Raw genomic sequence first — 18,079 nt, 5'->3', positions numbered from 1 at the left:
ATGCTGTTATCTCCAGTCCTGAACCCGGCCTATTTGACTATGAACTGCGCACTCCGGACCAGTCTGCGCGGTCTAAGGTCTGTGATCTCATAACCCGGCCTCAGCCCCGCGGTCCGGTCCCGGTTTGTGGCGAGCACAATCGTGACAGTATGCTCGGCCCCACAAAACCGGACCGCGCTGTGGCGGGGGTTGGTAAATGTGTTAATGCACCTATGTCCCAGGCTGCGGACCAGTCCCTGTTTGAAGAACAGTATTTGTTTGAAAAACTGCCTCCGCCTAATCTTGCTTGTATGTACGAAGGGTTAACCCCTGCAGAAAGACTGATTCGTAAAGAAATATTGACTAAATCTCAGGAATGTAGAGCGTTAAAGAAAATGTTTCAAGCCCAGTACTCCCAACTGCTCCTTCTTAAATCCACTCCGGGACTGGAAACTGGGGATTTTGGGGTACTGGTTCAGGCTATAGACACCACCCTTAGATTATTCCTGGAATTTGACAGGAACATTAGTGAGCGTGAACCTTTACTTGCTGCCTACGCACAGACTATTCACAAACCCTTTTCTGTCAGTCCTGTTGTTAAACCTGTGGGGGCACCTCCCTCTCCAAAAAATGTCCAAACCACCCCACTATCACTGCCCCCTAAGGTAGAAGCTGCCATGATTTCTAGCCCTGATTGCACCTCCCATTGCTTAAATCCCAAAGATATGTCTGCCTTAACCCCTGCCAGTCAGGTCTGTGAGGTTCCCGTGGAGTATACTTGTATTTCCAAAGCTACGGCCCTAGTATCTGAGAATCTACCCTCACTTTCTAACTCAGAATCCCTAACTCCTGCCCTTGAGGTTTTTTCTGCTTTAACCCCTGATAGGCAGCTCTGTGTGCTCCCCCTGTCAGAGAAAGAACCCCTTCTGCTTCAACGTTCTAAGTTAGAATCCCTAAACTCTGTTCCCGAACTCATTCCTATATTAACCCCTGCAGGTCAGTCCTATGAGCCTCCTTTTGTAATCCCCTGTTCGCCAGCTAAAGCCACATCCTTGGCTCCAGAGGAGGAACTCCTTGTATCCTCAATTTCAGAGGCAAATCTCTCTCTTTTTGACTCTCAGGTACTATCTGCATTGATCCCTGTAAATCCTTGCTGCCCCCAGGCTAATGCATCATTTCTAGCATCAGAGAATGAATCCCCAAGTCTGACAGCAGTGGTTGCACTGAATGACTCCCCTAAGCTTGCTGAGTCCTTGAATTTTCTTTACTACAATCCCCCTGCTTCAGCTCAAGTTTCCGTTGCCATGTCCCTTGAAACTTCTGCTAAAATACAGGTTCCAGTTAAAGGTATTCAGGAACCAGGTTTTTCCCTACGCCTGTACGCAGAATCCCCACTCCCAGGTATTTCGCTGACCCAGTCTGTCACTCAGAATGCTGAGATCCCTGCTTCAGCACATAGTTCCCTTGTCATGGAATCTGTAGTCTTTTCTGATTTCCCAGACACTCCTGCCCAAGCAACCCCTCCAGAAATCAGCGTATCTGTTGTCACCCCCTTAGTACAGTCAGAAACCAACCTGCCCTACATTATAAATTCAGGTGTATAAATCTGAGCTATTTTGTCTTCCTTCCCTTGCTAAACCTCAGTCCTTTAGCACTGCATCTAAATGTGCTCCAGCAACCGTTGGGTTATTTAGGGCTAAGATTAAAACCCCTGTGTTAAAGGGTACCTTCTCACACATATCCTGCAAACCTAGAACTTCCATGATTAGTCCTAAGTCATTTTCCACAGTATCTGATTTTCTTATTAGTGTAACCCAGACACCCACATCACTGGCTAGCAGTTCCGTTATCAGAATTTTTGCACTAGTAAACATACCTATTTCTGATTTTGTCATGACAAGTACCCCAGTTAGGTCCCTTGCAGTTTTTGATAAAACTATTTTTCCTACTAAGGTTTCTGCTATTAAGAGTTTTCCCGGTTCCAACTTACCGCTTATTGACCCTCTAACTTCCCCAGTACCTGTCACTGAATCCCAGGTGTCAGCTTCAGATGCTAGTTCTCCTTCTACCAGTGTCCCTGTTACTGATTCTGAGCCTCCAGCTCCAGACACTAGCTCCCCTCCCTCTGCTGCCCCTGCACTGCCTGATTGTCAAGTTCCAGATATTAAAGATCCAGAGCCTACTCACACTCCTATTACAAGTACGATGCCTTTGGAGTTCGTTGCAGCACGTAATCCACCTCATGCGGTTGTTCAAATCTCTGCAAGGCCCTGTATACCTTCCCCGGACTCTGGTGCCATATCCGAAGTAACCCTTGCTGCGCTCCAAATCCCCAGTGCGGGAAGGCAGTTTCTTTTCACGGACCATTCGGTGGCCCCTGAAGTACCTCAGTATGACTTTAACTATGGGGTTTCTCTCCCTGTTGTCTCTGGCTTGGACTCTGGGAAGTGGAGATCACAGACTATATTGTCTCTCTCTGAGCGTTCTACAATATTTGGTAGCTCCACTAATGATTGCTTCCCTGCCTCAGCGAACCCATGGTTATCCCTCACGGAACCTTCTGTTGTGCCTGCGTCCTCTGTGTTGGAAATACTCAGTTCACACTTCAAGATTTCGGTCCCTAAGCCTGGTTTACTGTTCACCTTGTCATCTACTATACCCATACCTGGCAATGCACCCACCCACCCTATACCCTCGCTGACCACTACCTGGAAAACTTCTGGAGGAGAAGACCCTCTCAAATTCCCACGTGCTGATGTCAGCAAAGACTTTGTCTGTCCGGAGGGTCACCCTGATAAACTCTTTCAACTATTGGTGCCTCCTGTCTTGAACTTTGGTACCATTACTAGAGACTGGGCTCCCAGCGGGGGTCCTTCTGCTGTTTCTGCTCCAGAACCCCCTGGTTCTTCACAGCCTTGGATTTCCAAGCCATTTCGCGTGGCGAGCCACGTACCAATAATTTCTCTACCATCACTTTCCTATCCTAAGTTTGTACTCGCCAATGAACTGCTGGTTTACGGATGCCCTGCTCGCCTAAAACAATTTAGGAATAACTCCATGTCTCCAAGACCAATGAGTGCCCACGAGTCTCTGGACCACAACTTTACTCTCCATCCTAGACAATTCCGGAACAATTCCAGGTCCCCCAACTCTAGGAGTGGTTATGATCACCCTGAGGTCGATCCTGAAGGGGGGGGTACTGTAAGGAATCGGGGGCCACGTCCCTTGTGGTGTGACCCCTCCTTACCCACTACCAGTACTGCAGCGGCTGCTGCCCCTGCCCCCCGTCGCTACCCATGCCGCCGCCCAATGCATACCTTGAACTCTGCCGTCGCCATCTTGGATTCTGGCACTGGTGTTACAGACTCTCAGCTGTGCTCCACTACTTCCTGGTCTCTCAGCCACTCACGAGCAGCTCCTCGACACGCCTCCACCATGCCCCTCGTCCGGATTGGTCACTGTCGCTTTAAATATTCTGCTTTGGCTGCACTTCCTTGCCGAGCATAGATCCTTATGGGATGTTACCTGTGTTTCTGCCACAAGCCGTGTTCTTTCGTTACGTATCTCTGTTTTTGTTCCAGTTCGTTGTACTCGTCCAGTTTCCTCCAAGCCTGCTGCTGCTACGCTGAGTTCCTGGTTCTTAGAGTCCTGCTTCGTTTGCGCTGTAACACGGGGTTACTAGTGCTGCCTGGTGGTGTGCCTATTGCGGTCAGTCTTCCCTCTCCTAGACCGGAGCCATGGGTCGTGGACGCCACTCGCGTAAACCTCGTTCCCGACCTGCAGCGATTGCGCTGACGCAAAAGGACCAGCTTGATTTCCTGTTGCCGACTCCCTGCTTGAACTACGACTACCCGGATATCTCCTACCCCGACTCTGACTTGCCCAACAACTATGCTGTTATCTCCAGTCCTGAACCCGGCCTGTTTGACTATGAACTGCGCACTCCGGACCAGTCTGCGCGGTCTAAGGTCTGTGATCTCATAACCCGGCCTCAGCCCCGCGGTCCGGTCCCGGTTTGTGGCGAGCACAATCGTGACAGTATGTTTCGGACCAACAAGGTCCTTTCTCAAACTCTAGTCTGACAATGCAACAGAGACAGACTATATAGGGATCAGAGACAAAGGAAGGCGGTAAAAAATAAATCAAGCAGTCAGAATCAGCTGTACAGCTAATCCCAATCATGTGTGTACCACTGCTGAGCATGCGCAATCCCTATACACAGATTTATAATAATTAGATATATAAGACAGAATACTTACATGCAGGGGAAAAAAAGGAGTCTGCACCCCATCTGTGGTGTCTGTATAATCCCTGGACTCTGCTATCCCCGTAAATTATTGCGGAGAGACCCGCTGGCGTCATAAACTTCCAGCGTCGCTAGGGCTATCCTAGCGCATGCGCAAAGACCATCTGCTCATACGACCAAAAAAGAAACTACCGTGAAGACGCCACGCATTCCTAATATATGCAAATAGAGTCTATTCCAGCATAATTAGTATGCACAGCTCTTAACCTATAGCACTACTTAGAAAAACGTTCCTAGCAACCTAAAAAATATCTCTATCTATCCCTGAAAGATCTAACATAGCCGAAATGGTGCACTTACAATGTACTGTAATGCCCAGAAGTAGAGGCAGACAAAACATGAAAATATAACAGCAACAACAATAATAACACTATTTGCATGTATAAAAAAGGGATTGAAACCCCAACATCATAAACATAAATAAAGAATAAAAAGTATGAAGAGGGAAGGGAAAAAGGAGAGAGACAAGGGAGCAGGGAACAATAGTTGTAAAATACAACAGACTTGTCACTGCCATTCAGCTTACCTCAATAACCCACAAAAGTGTGGGTCATGGTTTCGAACCTTTAAACAAGAGTAAATAGTCCAACCAACCCAGGTGCAAGTATAAACAGGGCGTTCTAATACTACCACGTAGAATTATTCATGCATACACGAAAAGGAGCGAGAACCCAATAGTGGTCATAAGATCCCTACTGAAATGAACGGGAGTACCTAGCATGTGCATGGACTAGAATGGAACGGAAATGATGATGGCTGACACAAGGGTGGATCACCGAGGATATCGCTGTCCTCTCATGATGCATCACACCAATCGCCTGCATAGAGGTTCCATAACAACACAAAGTCCACTCATCAGAGACCCGTCAGATCATAGTCTCTATTGAGTCCATGGGGATGCATCGTCCCCAGTTCGTGTATCCAGAAGGCCTCACGTTTTTTAATGATAAGTATCCTATTACCGCCACATCTGGGCTTCGGGGCGTGGTCTATCACTTGCACCCGCAGCTGACTGATGCTATGCCCGCTAATAGAAAATGAGCGGAAACCATCTGATCTTGTTCCCGACATCTAATAATAGATTTGTGTTGTATCACTCGCTCTTTAAGTTTTCTGGTAGTTTCACCAACGTAGACCATGCCACATGGGCATTTAATCAAATATACTACAAAGTCAGTGTTACATGTAGTATAATGCTTCATGTGATAGGGACGGCCTGTGTGTGGGTGCGTGAATGTTGAACCTTTTTGAATCTTCCTGCACTGCGCACATGACAGGCAGGGGAATGTTCCTTTCACTGGTATACCAAAAAATCTGATAGAGGATGGTTTGGTGGTGCCTATATCAGCTCGAACAACAGAGTCCCTAACGGTTGGTGCCCTCCTATAAGACATCAGTGGTGGAGCCGTCAATACTTTATTAAGTCTTCCATATGCTTCAATTAGATACCAATACTTCCGAATGAGTCGCTGATATCAGAACTGGCAGTAGAGAATGCAGTCACAAACAGAATTTTGCCCGTGAGAGTATTAGTAGTTTTCAGATGACGAAGATGAATTTCCCTATCAATTGCTGATACAGATGTCTTCTCAATCTCCAGTTCACCTATGGAGTATCCTCTCACTGCAAATTTATCCACCATCTGATGTAGTCTGTCTTCCACCTTGGTGGGTTCGCTAACAATACATTTGACCCTGTATAGTTGACTCCTGGGATCGAACGTATACTTTGTGGTGGATGAAAACTATTATGTACTAGAAGGGTGTTTCAATCCGTAGTTTTAGAATAGAGATCAGTCTGGATCACATTTCCTAGCAGATATACTTTAGTGTCTAAGAAACAGACCTCATTTTGATCATAATGCATAGTAAAAGTAATAGTATCTATCGCAGAGTTAAGCGGTTGAAAAAATTTAAGGAGAGAGTCAACGTTGCCAGACCACACCATAAATATATCATCTATCTATTGTAACCATGTGGTTGCGAACTCTACATACAGCTGGTTGGTATACACATGTTGGTCCTCGAAGTGATTCGTGACTGCTGTACACCTGTCAATTTAATGGTTTTTAATTGCTGCAACTGCTTTGTTGTCAGAGCGGGGCCTTTAACTTAATAAAAATAAGAATTTTAGCCATACTTTCTTGTCCATAATTTGTTATTTAGATTGTCTTAGGCTATATTCTGTAGCATATTTCTATACTGAGACACAAATTTAAGATCCTTAATGGAAATCTAAAATTTCTGAAAAAAAATGGAATGTCACATACTATATCTGTGGGAAAAAAACAAGCAACTGAGATCTGCTGCTTTAAATTGCGCACTGAGAGTTAATAATTCACTTATAACTGAAAATGAGTGACTTAGTGAATCTAACCCATTGGTCCCCATCGTGGTTTATTTATTAAACAATATATATTGGACAATAATTACCTTTCTGTCACAGGTACAGTATTATAACCAGGGATGCTCTCTTTATAATGTATGCTTTGGCTAAACGTTGCATTAGGATAGTTACAGTAAATGACTAGCAACAAGGATAATAAGAAAGAGTGTACTGTATGATGAGAGGGTGGTAAAAGAAACATCCCATGAAAGTTCCTGAGTTGCTCAATACCTTCACCTGTTGATTGTCCCAGAATCTCAATTGCAATTAGGGCAGAATAATTTGATTTGTTGATGCAAAAGTTGCATATTTAAAATGCTGCTCTTGGTGTTTGACATTCCGATACTTGAGTTTGGATAACAGGGGATAGACCTAGAGAAGAAATATAGATTTCAATGTAGAGTGACTAGCTTTACACATTAAAAAAAATATTTATAAAACAAATTACATCACCAACTGCGCTATATGTCTCTCCATCCCTCTCTGTCCCCCATCGTCACACACACACACACCATTCTTGTTCCCCCCAATTCCTCTATTTTTGTTCCCACCCCTCCATTCTTGTTCCACCCTTCCCATCTGTCTCTCTCCCCATTCACTGTCTCTCTCTAACCCCATTCTCTGTGTCTCTCCGCCCCCATACTCTGTCTCTCTCTCTCCCCCCCATTCTGTCTCTCTATCCCCCATTCTCTCTGTGTGTAACTCTCTCCCCATTCTCTGTGTGTGTCTCTCTCCCCTTTTCGGTCTCTCACCAATTCCCTGTCTCTCTCTCTCCCTCATTCTTTGTCTCTCCCCCATTCTCTGTCTCGCTCTCCCAATCTCTGTCTCTCTCTTCCCCAATCTCTCTCTCTCTTCCCCATTCTCTGTCTCTGTCCCCCAATCTTTGTATCTCTCCCCCATTCTCTGTCTCTCCTCCATTCTCTGGCTCTGTCTCTCTCTCTCCCCCATTCTTTGTCTCTCTCTCCCCCATTCTCTGTCTCGCTCTCCCAAACACTGTCTCTCCCTCCCCCAATCTCTGTCTCTCTCCCAATCACTGTCTCTCTCCCTCCCCCAATCTCTGTCTCTCTCTCCCCCAATCTCTGTCTCTCCCCCAATCTGTCTCTCTCCCCCAATCTCTGTCTCTCTCTCTCCCTCAATCTCTGTTTCTCTCCCCAATCTGTCTCTCCCACCCAATCTCTGTCTCTCTATTTCCCCCATTCTCTATCTCTCTCCCATTCTCTGTCTCCCTCTCTCACCCCATTCTCTGTCTCCCTCTCTCACCACATTCTCTGTCTCTCTCTCTCCCCCATTCTGTGTGTCCGTCCCTCTCCCCCATTCTGTGTCCGTCCCTCTCCCCATTCTGTGTCCGCCCCTCCCCATTCTGTGTGTCCGTCCCTCTCCCCATGCTGTGTCCGTCTCTCCCCATGCTGTGTCTGTCTGTCTCCCCATGCTGTGTCCATCTCTCTCCTGATGCTGTGTCCATCTCTCTCCCCATGCTTTGTCCATCTCTCTCCCCATGCTGTGTCTGTCTCTCTCCCCATGCTGTGTCCGTGTCTCTCCCCATGCTGTGTCCGTCTCCCCATACTGTGTCTGTCTGCCCATGCTGTGTCCGTCTCCCCATTCTGTGTCTGTCTGCCCATGTTGTGTCTCTCTGTCTCCCCATGCTGTGTGTCTCTCTCTCTCTCCCCATGCGGTGTCTCTCTCTCTCTCCCCATGCGGTGTCTTTCTCCCCCCATGCAGTGTCTCTCTGTCTCTCTCCCCATGCTGTGTCTCTTTCTCTCCCCATGCTGTCTCTCTCTCTTTCTCCCTCTTTCTCTCCCCATGCTGTGTCTCTCTCTCTTTCTCTCCCCATGCTGTGTCTCTCTCTCTTTCTCTCCCCATGCTGTATCTCTCTTTCTCTCCCCATGCTGTGTCTCTCTTTCTCTCCCCATGCTGTGTCTCTTTCTCTCCCCATGCTGTGTCTCTCTTTCTCTCCCCATACCGTCTCTCTCTCTCCCCCATGCTGTCACTCTCTCTCCCCATGCTGTCACTCTCTCTCCCCATGCTGTCTCTCGTTCTCTCCCCATGCTGTGTCTCTCTTTCTCTCCCCATGCTGTGTCTCTCTTTCTCTCCCCATGCTGTGTCTCTCTTTCTCTCCCCATGCTGTGTGTCTCTCTCCCCCCATGCTGTCACTCTCTCTCCCCCATGCTGTCACTCTCTCTCCCCCATGCTGTCACTCTCTCTCCCCCATGCTGTCACTCTCCCTCTCCCCATGCTGTCACTCTCTCTCTCCCCATGCTGTCTCTCTCTCTCTCCCCATGCTGTCTCTCTCTCCCCATGCTGTCTCTCTCTCTCTCTCCCCATGCTGTCTCTCCCTCTCTCTCCCCATGCTGTCACTCTCTCTCCCCCCATGCTGAGTGTGTCTCTCTCCATCGTGTGTGTGTCTTCCTGGACCCTACCTGCCACTGTGGAGGTCGGGGGGAAGCCATCTTGAGCCATGGCAGCAGATACGGAAGCTCTCACTGCTGGGGCTCCGCAGAAGCTACCCCTACCCCACCAAAATGATGATCCAAGAACAGAGGCTCACCAATACATTTTTTAGTTTAATTTTATGATGCTTTAGTAGAGTTTGATACAGTTTGGTATGATAGAAAAATTCACACATAAACGTGAGGAGAAGCAAAGACTGGAGGTTGAGAAAAATAAGCACTCAAAATAAATAAAGCATTTAGTTTGGAAACGAAGGGCAGAAGAGCCCTGAATAATAACTGTTTGAGGGACAAAGGATCAAGGTATTATTTTTTGAGAATTGCGGCCTTCTATGTATGAAGGGATTATCTTTTTGCTGTAATAGTAACAGTGGCATTTTAAACACGTGTCAGCATCAATTAATCAGGCTTTTCTGTACGTGTGTTTGCCAGTTTGCTATTTAAAAAGTGTCAATAAGCAAATTACATTATTAAAATGACTAATTGTAATAGGGTGTGATAAATACTGTCTGTGATAATTATAAAACATGTTTTTAACTACTTCTTTGAATCAGGAATCTAAACTAGTTGGATGCAACAAGAAAAATACAAGGTGCATGTAGCCTGTAATGTGTTACACCACCTTTTTCCCCAAATGAAAATAAATGAGCTGTCAATTCAGTTCCAAAAAATGTGAGCATTAGTAAAAAGGAACACCATAGAATATATGGGGAAAAAATAAGACAAAATTAGAATATGGACTTTTGTATCCATTATGCTAATGGATGCTTTATACACCTGTATCTCCGTAATATTCTTACAAATGTTTCCGCTTCTCTTGTAATGATTTCATCTGTTCAGATTTTCTGTCATGTTAATACTCTTTAAACAGCCTTCATTCCAGATTATTTCTTTGGCCTTGAAACATGCTTTCTAGACCTCTAAGTTTCACTGTTTCAGGCTTATTAATTAAATTGTGATATTGACAAAGCCAAAAGTAATGCACTTTGACGCAAAAAAATGATAATTCATTAATAATGAGCTATGCATAAAAATCACTCGGTTTAACATCTCATGTGCATGCACTTTTTGTCAATTTGCTGCAGGAAGTCAAAGTCAGAAATGTCATCTCACTTAGGTAATTGAAATAGGGCTTTTACTGGAGAGGGGAGAAACCAAATTTGTATATGGAATGGGTGCTTATCTCTCTACAGCCATGTTGTTTTCAGCATCAAGCAGTCCAGAAATCAAATTACTGTACAAGCTTTGCAATCTCTTTTCTCAGTGGTATCAGTTGATTTCCACATACAGCTTTTTCTGACAGTTTTGTCTTTGAGACCCTGCACCCTCATTGGTTTCCATGTTCTTTAATGTATCTTGAAATTCAATTTGCAGTGCTTTTTTGTACTCTATTTTACTCCAAACTGCACATCACATGCATGCTTATTCAAATATTAAAAAAAGATAATGTTAATGCATACCAAACCTACAGTACACCAGCACACCTCCCTTCAGGTCATAATCTTGTGTACTAAGCACCTAATTCAGGAAGGTCCACAATGGTCACATTGGATAAAAACGGCTATTGACTTGAATTGGACACATCAGTCCTTATTGAACAAGGCCCCAAGGTTTGTTTATAATTTGCCAAGATTAACTATAGGTAATGGCATGTGAATTTTTACTTTTCCAATCTTTGCATCTCTGAAATTGTTGCCGACACATTCATTTTCTTCATAGCAGGTGGCTGCCTTAGACTTTTTCCCAGTGTTCTTTTAATATTCTGCCAAGGCTCTTTTATTTTGCTAGAATAATATTACTAGACTTAATAGACTTAAAGCAGCATTGTCGTGTACTATGCCAGCTTTGTCAAAGTGCCAGTTTTTCAAGAGATTATCCCATGTGATTGGACGACCTTTGGCTGCCCAAGAAAAAACGTCCAAAAAAAAACCCTTTGATTTGAATGCAGAGATCCCATGATCACCTCCTTTTGAGTATTTTAAGTTACCGCCTTAGATTATTAACATTTACAACCATAGATTTGTTTCATGTATATTGCATAAACAGAATCACTAAATAAATAAAGTTATGTCTGTCACATGTGTATATAGTCAGAAAAAGAGCAGGATTTAGTGAACTATTTATTGATTTACACAGCATTGGCCTTTTCCTTATCCACCAGAGCAAGTTCAGAGCTGTGTACCTGTATATGAAGGCCAACCACAGCAGCTCCGGTGCTGGAGGATTATGCTATGGGGTATCAAACCCAGAAGCTTTTACTCCCCACAGCCTCACTTCAGCCGACACTGTCTCCGGATCCGCAGATGTTTGCTTTTTTGGCTGCGGCTTCGAAGACAGTAAATCTTGCTACATCTGTAGGCACACATACATCCATAAATATGTAGATAGACATATACAGAGTGTTACTCACCAACAGCTATCTAAAAAAAAGTTGTCTTAACCAAAACAAAATCAAAAAAGGAAAAACAACAAAATTCAGCAAGGTGCGATGAAACAGGAGGGTCTATTAAACCTCTAATCAATAACTAAAGAATACAGCAACATTTAGGCACACCTGAATAAAAGCGCTAAAAATCCTTATTGATTTTTGTACAAAATAACTACACAGGTTACACAAACTACATAAAATATTAGTCAATTTCAAGAGTTCATAGGGATGTCACACTGAACTGGGAAAAGATGCATAATTTTCAGATATGAGGATCAAAGTTAATCAGTTTATGTGGAAGTCCATCACAAGAAATGATATGTTTCAGGTGCATGCTTTTACCCTTCTTCAGAACTATTATTCAATTAAATGTACAGAGACCAGTGTTTACCTTATATCTTCATAAATCACTGAACTTGACTCATGTGACAAAGTTAGAAATTGTGGTTCTCCAATTGTTCTGCCTAAAAGAATACAGATTTCTAGTACTTTAAAACCTTCTCAAGTCGAGAGGCGCATGCGCAGCAGCAACGGGCATGGGTGCCTAAACAGAGAGCTCCATCCTGCCCAGCCGATTAACAGTGAAAACCGCCCATTAAATTAGCACAATCCACATTAAATCAAGCACAATCTACTGGGTAAATATTCAAGGATGTCTACTAAGGCAAAAAAACAAGGCTAAAAGCAGTAAAATCTCACCTGATTTGGCCAATTACTTTAGCAAGGCAGACTCGGTGCAGGCTGCAGAGATGCTGGCCGGGAGGGAGAGCGGGGACCCAGAGGCAGAGGGGGTTCCTGCATTGGAGGGTAACCTTGCTATCTTAAAACATATGGCCACCAAAACAGACATTGAAAAACTTTTCGGTGGATTAAAAAACATGTTTCAAGAAGAGATAAAAGAAATAAGGACGGATATTACAATGATTGGAGGAAGAACTGAGGAGCTAGAACAAAAGCTGGACTCAACAATAAAAATGCTGAATAAAAATATAAAAATCACTACTTACGTGAAAGGCCAGCTATCAGAGTTGTCAGAACAGCAGGAGGATTCTGAAAACAGGGATCGTAGGAACAATATTCGGATCCGTGGAGTCCCTGAGACAGTCCTGGAAGTGGAACTGGAGTCAGAGCAGTACCATCTGTTGTGGTGAAATCAGTACAATTAAATGGTTTGTCTTATCGGTATAGGCCAGAGTACAGATTATCTTTTATTCACCCAGTGTCAAGTCTCAAAAGTTAAACATTAAGCATTATGTTATTGCAGTGGTTTGGTTAAATTTTTTGTTGAAGGCATCTTGGTGTAAAGGAAATGTATGAGGGGAAAAAAATATTGTATAGAAAGGTTCCAGGGCGGATTTATGAATGTAAATGTTTTATAATTGCTTATTTTTATATTAACTATGTTTACAGTTGATCCATTCTGTTAAGGGTTGTTATTTAGCTTACAAGATGTTTTATTTTATAGTGCATCGGCGGGCTGGGCAGGGGAATCCCTACCCCTGCTGCCTGCATGCATCCTCAGAGAGATGATTGGGCTGGTTTCTCTGTCACCCGCAAAGTCCCAAGATCTTCAGGACACATCTTTTATCCAGGACACTGGACCACCTTTGTTTCTGGTCCAGTTGGTTATTTTCGCCTAAGGGCAGATGGGCCCCAGGTTATGTTGACCTCTAATGGCCCACTAAATTATTGGACTCCATTTGAGTCCTTTCTGTTTGTGTTCTTAGAAAGTATTGTTTCCCCCTTCCCTTCCCACCCCCCACCACCCCACTCAGTCCCTCCACCTCCAACGAATGGGACCGGAAAGTGATGTCAGGTGGTGAAAAAAGTTGCAGATACGATTGCGGGACTTGGCTGCGGTGAGATCGCGATTGACTGCTTACCAATATAGCCTGCTGTTTTGATTACTGAGACAGTGTAAGCCTCCATTTGTAAGTTATTGTTCTATTAATATATTTTAAAGTTGATCTGCACCATGGCTCTGCCTTTCTGTTTTTGAGACCCTAGGACTGCATGCATCATTCCATCCAGGGACCATCGTGCCACTGTTTGGATTTCTGCTTATAACTCCTGCTCCATTGTGAGTAGGAAATTTATAGCCCCCTTTATTCACATTTTTGATCACTGTTTTTGCAATATTGCACTATGTGATTTTTCTTTTTCATTGTATGGCTTCTATCACCTTTCCCCTGAGGTTTGAGAGTATTCATTTGGTAGGATTTTGAAACAGTCCTTTCAAGGGTTGAGTGGAGATTTCTTTGTCTCTTTTTATCACTATACACCAAAACACTTGGTTTTGGTGGTGTTATACAGTTGTGTGAAAAAGAAAGCACACCCTCTTTGAATTCTAATGTTTTACATATCAGGACATAATAACAATCATCTGTTCCTTAGCAGGTCTTAAAATTAGGTAAATGCAACCTCAGATGAGCAAAAACACATGACACCGTGTCACGATTTATTTACCAAAAAGACTCCATTGTCCAACTCATAAGAGGTATGGGAAGCTACTAAATTCAGATGTGGGTTAACCTCTAGGAATACGCTGATGACCCAAATACGAACTTTGCTCCAGGACTGGACAATAGAGACTTTGCAATTTGGAAAAAAAAAGCCAATTCTTAGGTTTAATGATTTGGAGGCACAGAAAAATATAAAATCATTTGATCAAATTAAGGCAGAAAAAGAAATTCCCAAGTCTGAGTTCTTTAGGTACATCCAAATAAGAGCATTTTATACAAAAGCAGCACCCTTCTCCCCATTAACAAATTTTGAACAACTCTGTTTATTGGAAACAGACACTAGTGGACTTTACTTCTTTGTACATTTGAGAAGTGTCTGTTTGGGACAGGAGTATTGTCGGTCTCTACAATACACTGCTCAATGGGAGGAAGATCTAGGGGAGACCTTGGAAGCAGCAGACTGGGAGGACATTTTTATGGCCACGGCAAAAAGCTCAATCTGCACATCACTGAAGGAGAATGCATATAAAGTATTGATGAGTTGGTACCTCACCCCATTAAAACTCTCCAAATTCATTGAAGGGACTCCCCATTGTGCCCCAAACATTGTGGAGAACAAGCGGATCTGTTGCACATGCTGTGGTCTTGCCCTCGGATTCAGCCCCTCTGGAAGGAAATTCACATTTGGATACAGAGGATTTTGGACCTCGAGATACCCTTTGATCCATGGCTGTTCCTTCTAAACAGGCCAGCCCAGCAGTTTTCCAGAGAAGAGAATAAACTTATTTTGCATATAGCAACTGCGACGAGGTGTGAGATCACAGCACTGTGGAAACAGAAAGACTCTCTAGTAATTGCAAATATTAGGAATAAAATGTGGTTCATTTGCCGAATGGAGATGCTTACTAGCCTTGTAAATGACACAGGCACAAAATACCAAAAGGTATGGCAGCCGTTGCTGGCCCAATCACACATACAAGGGGTGAGTCTGGCCATAATAATGCATTTATAGTTCTAGGTGCGTTCTCGTTCGGTGAGTGATGACGGCTCGTCGGAGGATCTCTGGGGCTACATTACCCCTGTGATCTATTGACTACACACCAGACCAGTAAAGCAAACAGAAAAAGAGAGGCTGAAAGCAGTATATGAGTGTCCATTGGGATCAGGCATCCCAAAATTAAGTGTGAAAATCGGACCCGAGGTGGAGTTTGGGGGGTTCATCCCTTACCGCTTCTCCCTTCCCCATTCCACCCCCACACTCTCAAGTTTGTCTATATATTTGAGTGGAACTCTACGTTCCATACATATTGTTGATGCATTGTACGGGATATCGTCTAATGATTTTCATTGTATGATTATTATGTCATTGTATCATTGTATTTAAAAAATAAAAAATTTAAGTTATAAAAAAAAAAAAAAACCTTCTCAAGTCAAGATTCCTGCTCAGTCACTAGTCACAGTGATAAGCATCATATTTTGATTTTAGGATATAATTACTTTGTATTGCTACAGTACATTATTCACAATAAAGTCCTCAAATTCAAGATACATGTTTCTGGTGTTGAATCAAAGTTTTAATTGCTTACTCGTTTATAAGTACCAAAATTACACACACTGCAATCTACTAGGTCTTACTTGTGGTGAAATTCTATCAAATTTAGGATTGTTTACTATGATAACAGACACCGTATGTGGATATAATTACTATGTTCAAATATATAGAGTGACAATAATTAGCATAAGGACATTATTTTTGTAAAATTATTACATGGTCACCTATTGCAATTGCAGGCAATAAAATAAATGTGTTTGTTATATGTGCAGTGAAATTGTGCAATTTTTTCTTGTGCAAATAGTAAACAGAATTTTCATACATTTGGATTTTAAGAACGTTTAAAAATGTTTTCATACCTTGGATAAAATGAAAACAAAGACCAATAAGAAACAAAAAACTGATATTTTTTTTACAAAATGGGAACCCTTTCTTGACTCCGTACCACAGAGTGAAAAAGACCAAATATATCAGGCCTTTGCGCACACATCTTGGAGTCTCTTGTGGCAAATTGAACAAGGTCATAGATGAGGCAAACAGAGGGAGATAAGGAAGGAAACAGGTTAAAGGGTTATCAAGATAGGTTTGGATATACTGTTCTCCTAATTAATGTCTGTAATATGTGTAAAACTAATGTTATGTTTTATACATTCTGTGAGTTAATTATTTAATTTCAAAATTGTGTATTTTTGTATTTTTGAGTTATGCTTGAGTATCTGATTTCAGTATACCTTTTTACTTTTTTTTTTATAAAAAGTATAATTTAAAGATGGAAAATTGTAAAGGTGTGTTGAAATCTGTCATGTTTACCAGCAATGTTGGAAAATAAATAAAAATAACAATGAGAAAAAAAAATGTTTTCACTAGTGCAAGAACATTTTTTATGAGCTACCTAAGTGCTGCATAATTTTTTCCAGGTGATATTGTACATAAACTAGGACTTTAAATGCCTATACTTAGTGACAGAAAAAAATGAAAAGCTTATGTTCAACAACATCCATAAATACCTTGAATGTTGATACCATTAAAGGCATTATCACATCCTGCAAAACTATCTTTATTGTTCACAAAAGTTTTTCAACAAGATTGTAATATTTCCTTAAAGTGCTGTTTCCTACTATAAAATATGTTTTGGTGCCTATTTTCATCACTGGAAAATGATGAAAGTTAGTACTTTTATACCCTTGTAAATTCAATAACACTATGATTTAAATGTTTTTCATGTTACTCATGAAAATATTGGTGTTAACCTATTTTTCTGACTCAGGCTGCATCCATACAGCCTTCGTCAGCACAGAGGCGTGAGCATGCGTGACGTGAAGTGGGTGCGTTTTCAGGACCTGCTAGATGCGCCGTTGAGGGGTGTGTCTAGGGGCGTGTCTGTGACATCACGGAGATGGTTCGTCCTCAGTGGCGCACCGCTCACGTGACCAGCCCGTCGCGCCAATAAATTTGTTTCAACTGATTCCTCGCGCAAAGCGTGCCCCCTCCTGCCATCATACGCGCGCGCCTGCACCGCCTATGGGCACGATCAATGCCTTAAGGCGGCGTGATCACGCTGCGCGCGGACACCTCCACACGGTCTTCGGCAGCATGGACGCTTCCTAAGCCTAGATCCACAAAGCTCTGGTAAGTGACCTAACCTAACTTAGCATCATGTTAATTATTACCGCATATCTACAAAGGATAACAACGTAACAATATGTTGTGTTGTTCCTATAAAGAGCATTTCATTAACTATAATGACAATTAGTGATGAGATGCAAAAGAGGTATTCATCCTAACAGCACATATTAATGCTCTTAGGGTAAAGTAGGGACTTAACGTTGTGTTGCAAATTGTAGTTACTCCCATCCAGATCCTGAGATAGGGCTTTTACAGGGTATGGAGGAACATAACACACTAGTTAGGTATGATTTAACTAAGATAGTGTTATTTCCACTGGTATCTCAGATGTGCTCTACAAGGAACATTAAACTGTCAACCAAGAAGTGGAAGTGGTCTACTTTTAAAGGAAACCAGGGGGAGGGACCTACTGTACTACAGGTATATGCACTCATTTTGGTGCTACGTGATGGATATGCACAAAGGTGGCTACGGTATAACCGAACAGGGACAAAAATATTCACTGTGCCATCTGCCAGAGTGCCAGACACATACTTAATTGAAATACTTTATTTTAAAATGAATAAAACTACTAACTGCAGGAAGCACATAGTGCATATACCTGTAGCTGCTCCTTTCCCCTAGCTTCTCTTAAAAGCAGACCATCTTCCACTTCCTGGTTGACCGTTTAATGTTCCTTGTGCAGCACACTTGAGATACCTGTGAGATACACTAATAACTAGATTAGCTACATGTGTGTTTCCTAAAAAGTAGGATGTGACAGTGATACTACCTGTCAGCTGGTTTTGCTCACACTACTAGAGCTGTGGCTAAGAAAAGCACTGGTTGTGGATTCTAGTATTGTTGGGTCTGACACTATTCTAGTTATTAGGTTGGTACCTCAGACTTATCAAC

The 18,079-nt window shown here is 42.9% G+C and overlaps 1 protein-coding gene across 6 annotated transcripts in view; it reads left to right on the top strand.

Moving 5' to 3' along the window:
• Positions 1–18,079, top strand: part of NEK10 (NIMA related kinase 10) — a 380,936-nt gene that overhangs the window by 185,026 nt on the left and 177,831 nt on the right. The gene's annotated exons all lie outside the window — the stretch shown is intronic.

The sequence above is a fragment of the Ascaphus truei genome, chromosome 2, assembly GCF_040206685.1.
Source record: "Ascaphus truei isolate aAscTru1 chromosome 2, aAscTru1.hap1, whole genome shotgun sequence".
Lineage (NCBI taxonomy): Eukaryota > Metazoa > Chordata > Amphibia > Anura > Ascaphidae > Ascaphus > Ascaphus truei.
Note: the sequence above shows the minus strand (reverse complement) of the source record. Positions and strands in the feature narration are given on the sequence as shown.